Genomic DNA, 6,000 nt, shown 5'->3' on the forward strand with positions numbered 1-6,000 from the left:
AAAAAAAATATGTTTACTAAAAAAATACTCTTACCTTTTAATATCGTTCATATGTATGTTCGGCGCTTAATTTATATAAACGTTTTTTAGTTTTCCTCACCCGTTTCACTTCATTTCCCATATTTACACAATTAAAATTTATGACAAATAATATAATAAAAAACAAATGCCTAATTACTACTACATTATTTTAACTTAATATATTTATCTACAAGAAAGAATAATATTTATTATAAGAAAACATGAAACAATGAATTTACAATTAAAATTACAAAAAAATATTTCGTAACGTAATGATGCTCGTAACGAAAAGATCGACACGTCTATATAGCATCAGGCCTCGGCCGGTAATGTCTGTACACGGCGTTTACGCACACATGCGTACGAATTTTGTTCGAAAATAAGAATATCTGATTTAAAAAAAATCTATTGAAGTTATTAAAAAAGTGACGCAGAGGTTAAATAATATATTGCTTGTAAAATAATCTGACAAAAAACCAGAATTATTGAATGTATATAAGTATAGTTTTTATTTATTAAAAGATTTTTTTAGAGGTAACTTTGTGATTTTTTTCTATCGTACCAAATTAATTACATCATGTTTTCAAAATAGCAAATAACTAGCATGTATCCTGAAGATTATCATATATTTTTTTCATTTGGTTTACTGCATTGGATCATATACTTTTTTGCATTATAAAACTTGCATTTAGCTCATGTAGTCCCCTTAACGTGAAAGTTATTTATTTTTAATTGCATACAAAAATTCCACATTCTTTTCGTGGATCTATTTATTTATTATCGAAGTTGCCAGTTGATATATTTTTATATGTAAAGTGTAAAATATCAAGTTGCCTCGATGGCCTAGTCGGTTTAGTATTTGACTCGGAAAAATTTTTGGGCCAAAATTTTATTTCACGAGCCTTTAGATCGCTGGGATTATAAAATCAAAATCGCAAATTCGATTAAGGTTTTTTTCGATTTGAATTGATTTGACGAATCGATTTTCCCTAATATCTCGGCTAAATTGAATATTTCGAGAAAAATCTTAAGGACTAAAGTTATTCATTATTCAGCTGTCTACATTTAATTTTTTTTCCTAACATTTGCGTACGCTCGGTATTTTCAGAATTAATTGGGAAATATAAATTATTTCATTTATTATTGACCTTCTAAAAGTGCAGGAATTAAAATTCCAATTACAGTAGTCCTGGCAAATCCATTCGTCCATTTCTTCACAGAAATCTAGATCAATATCTAGCGTATACAGTTGATGACTTGTAGGTTCCGGATTCATATCTCGAGGCGGTTCAAATGAAAGTTGTTTAGTTTGCTTAGGAATTCTTAGTAGCTACCCGCTGTTAGTAAATTGGCAATGTCGCAGATCTGTGCCTCGAAAAGCCTGCCTTATCTCTCTTCGGTCTTTAAGGGCTTCGAGAGTTGGGAAATAGTGAGTAAACCTATGATTTCCAGTACAGATGGAAAATCTTTGTGATTGGCCGCCAAAGCTGAAACTCGGTCGGAGAGACATAATATATAAAAAGAAAATATGCACACGTATAGTACACGTATAGTACACGTGTATGTATGTAGTACACGTAACTATAAAATAAAAATATGTTAATGGCTATGTGTAATAAAACTCTCTAATACTGTATATTCATAGAAATAGATATTTAACATAATATGATAGAGGATAGGTAAGTTTGAATTTTTGTGATATCTTTTATGATATGTAGTAACAAAAAAATATTGAAATAAATATTGAGAAGTATTCACGCTCTTTACTAGAGAGCCGAGATGGTCTGTTGGAGTTGGTTGCAACAACCCTCGAGGAGAACTCCGCCGAGAAATAAGCGGCGCACAGAAAGAAAAGGGACCGGGGATACGTTATGTGCACGTGATCCCGCGGCCATTTTGATCCGTAGACTGCCAGTGCAGTGGTTTAGTGGGTGAGAATCCCGGGGCTCTTATACGAAAAATGCGGTTTTTAGCCCGGAAAAAGACTATTGAGTTTTAATGAGCTTCATTTGTGTTTGTAAAATTATTTTTGCATTAGGCGGTGAAATGTCGTACAGAATCGAATGATATTTAGCCACGTTAACTAATCTGCATTGGATCAGAATGTTGGAATTAGATCTTAATTCCTCAAGGGGGAATTTACAGACTGTTTCTGATTTTGTTTCTACGCTGTGTTCTTTGTATTTCTAATGTACACGAGTGCAGCTAAAAGAATAACGTAAATACATTATTATTTAGTTCGTATCCTTTATTTAACTGTAAACTTTTATATAATAATAGACTTCTGTTAAAAAGACTGCGATGGCAATTAGTTTTTTCATATACTCTTTGGCTACGATGAGAGATATGTACCTAACATTTATTATTCAAACGCTTCTGAATGCAAAGACGAAAGTTTGTTTCATTTTTGTGACTTGCGCTCGCTCATTTTTATTATTTTATGACCCAAATAAATTATGTATTTCTAACATAATTTAATATTATGAATACAATGAAATCTAATTTTAATTATTATATAATTTATAATATTGTATACTTTATACGAAGTAAAAATCAGCTTTTTATAAAGTTATTTTATAATATAGGTAAGCGGACGAGCAAATGGGCCACCTGATGGTAAGTGGTCACCACCTCAGCCACCACAATTTCGGCCAATCTTCAAACTAGAACACAACTATACTGAGTATTGTTTGACGGTAGAATATCTGATGAGTGGATGGGTAACGGGTTTGCACAAGTACCAAGTAAAGTCCTGTGGTAATCTTCTTCACAAATAAAATTTGTGTAGACACCAATCATTTACCATTAAAAAAAATTGTGAATGAAAAATATACGACAATTAATCTTTTATCCCTAAGATCTATTGTAGATTTTGAGTATCCTAAAAAGCGAAGGAACGGGTGTTATCTTCGACTACGATGACATAATAATACAATATAAAAAAAAAATTAACCACACACACATACATATATGAGCTATTTATTCGTCCTCGAGCTGTAATCTAAGAGCTATAATAATATTAAATATTATTCTAATGAGATTTCTTAACCAGAAACAAATAATTAAAAAAAAAAATACACCATAGTGGTACCATTACGGTGTAATGTTTTTAATCAGGGATTGTGGCTTATGCAAACGCGCACGCCATAACTACTTCGTGGATCTTGTTTCCTCATGATCTCATTACTTTTCATATTAAGCAAATTAATCGTCGGATAGTCGAGTCACATATGTCTATAATACAACGGCATTTGAAGACAAACTCATTTATAAACATAGAATCTAAGCTGTAGATACGGAAACTGGAAAGGTTTTTTACAATATTGTTTAGTTAAAATTATTTTTCAATGTTATTTTGATTTTGACATAGTAATAAATGCAAAGAAGGTTTCATTGGAAAATGTTAGAATTATCTTTTTAAAATGCTTCTTGTGTCAAAATAATTATTTTTTATTACATATTTATTTAAAAAAAAATCGTTTTTTATTAAATTCTATCTAAATATTAAAAGAAATTTTAAATGATATAAAATAAAAATATAAAAGATCTTAATATAATATAAAAAATATCTTATTTGTTCACAAAACTACACGACAAGTTCCTTAACTAATATTATGTAGTGCAATCAAATAACAGTGCATTCTTTATGAAGTCAGTATTAAGTAAGTACTCATTTGAATCACTTCTTACATCACTCGTGTAATATTGAAAACCGACTTAAGGAAAATAATACGTTATTATGACGTATCCTTTGACGCATAGAACCCTGACATTTCATGATCGTGGGCTGCGTTGAGTTTCGACTTTGTTCTTGTCAATAGCCATGCAGATCTCACTTTCATCATATTCAGCCAGGGCCGTATTTGGAGACCTCCAAATTATTTTCCAAATAAATAATGAATAAATTTTTAGTCATGTGTTTCAATTATTAAAATAAATAAAAATCTTATAACTCCTTATGCATTCTTTGAATAATTTCTATAAGGCATTAAAAATAAAATATAAAAATATATGTATAAAAATAGAATATATACAGTAACATACAAGATATATTATATACATACTATATTAAAAAGGTTTACTCGTAGGAATTTGGATGTTTTTAGAAATTTCTTTTGAGTTTCTCCCCTGTGGAGCCCAGGGCAGTAGCGCGTGATGCCGTCCCCAAAATCCAGTATGTATACCATAAATTGCTAATGTAGCATATACTACATGAGGTTGACTTAGGACAAAACAGTTCAATACACTTTTTTTAGTTTGCTCTCTAATATTATTCTTTAATAGTCTATGATTATGTTTGCTACTTACTTTTACTTACCTCTTTGATTATGTTCATGTCTAAGTATATGTCAATGCGTCAACAAAAAAAATGGTTCGTTTGTTTTATTTCTTTTGTAGTGCAACACTTTCTCGATATGTAAATTATCTAGGAGCTACCCATAAAAAAAAACTTAAATCATGGGGTAAAAATGTTCAATATATTTCAATCATACACATACGTTTTCTAAAAAATTACAATTATAATTAGAGTTGTATTTCGACCACTGGACGAACACTAAATTTAATAAATCGATATGAGTAGATGATTATAATGCAAATCTGAGTCAATAAATCCTTCTTGGTTCAAATTATCCGTTTCTATAATAAGACTCCGCAGATATTTTTAGCTTTGCCGATTCATAAATTCAAATCATTTGTTCAAAATACATTAATAAAATAGGCATATTAATCAATACAGTATTATATGACATGATGACAGAAAAGCTTGGAGCTAATACTTGATGACTTCCATGCAGGATATTTTATATACATATATAATTGTATTTGGCTAACATAACTTTTTACGTTAAATGTTGAAGAAGAATAACTACCGAGTTTCTTGCTAGTTCTTCTCGGTAGAATCTACATTCCGAATCGGTGGTAGCTTCACTTAATATATGTAGTTTGTAAAATGACGATTCATAAGTGCTTGTAAAAAACCTACTTGAATAAAGTATACTTTGATTTTGTGTTTTGGCAACATGGACACACATTTGACCCACAGTGGTTTATCTCGTATATTAACAACTATTGCGCTCATTATCCTCGATGCTATAGTCTTTATCCAACGCAGAGAAACTTACTTAATCCTGATTGGTGATATTAGTGATAATGAGGGTGTTTTGTACGTTGTTCAGCGATTTTACCTCGTTTCGTTAGGGATGGTATTTTATCTGCTATTACTTCGTTGGTACTTTTAATTTAGGTCTTTAGTTTTAAAATCTAGGCGTAATTATAAGTTTATCTGTTCCAGTAAATTATGGTATGTTAATATACAATATGTGAATTTCGTTAATTAGGAAACAGTTATATATTTATTCTTGTTACTGTTAAAACGCCTTATATATATTTTTTACATTTAATAAAATATATTTTGAACAATATACAAAAACATTTAAAATAGTTACAAGACGTGGATATTAATTGAAGAATACTTAAAATCGCAAGGATATTTATTAATTATTTTGTAATGCTTTCTAAGCTCGATTGCATAATAATTCATCGTGAGGAAACCTGCATGCTTTGAATATAATTCTATCATATGTGAATTGGATATATATTCGAACTGGAGTAACATGGTGTAGTGAGTTCCAAACCTTCTCCAATATGAAAAATGGCTTTTGTGATGTAGTGGGTTATATACAAGCTGCTACTAATGGATTTATTATTTGAGAAACTGAAGTAAAAGAGGAAGGAACTTTCGTATTTTTCTTTGATCTTGTTAAATGATAAGCGAAAGAAGCAACAGTAAGAACATTATAGGAGAAAAAATAGTGATAGCATCGTTTTATAATTTTGCTTCAATAAATTAGTAGGAGTTTGAGAGTTTATTAATGCCGTTAAAGATAATAAAATATTAAAAGGTCTGATACAGCCCCTTTTCCAGAGTATTTATTGACAAAGCTAAAAGCGTTTGTGAAATTTTATTATAGAAGCGAA

The sequence above is a fragment of the Vanessa tameamea genome, chromosome 9 (genome assembly GCF_037043105.1).
Source record: "Vanessa tameamea isolate UH-Manoa-2023 chromosome 9, ilVanTame1 primary haplotype, whole genome shotgun sequence".
Taxonomy (NCBI): Eukaryota; Metazoa; Arthropoda; class Insecta; order Lepidoptera; family Nymphalidae; genus Vanessa; species Vanessa tameamea.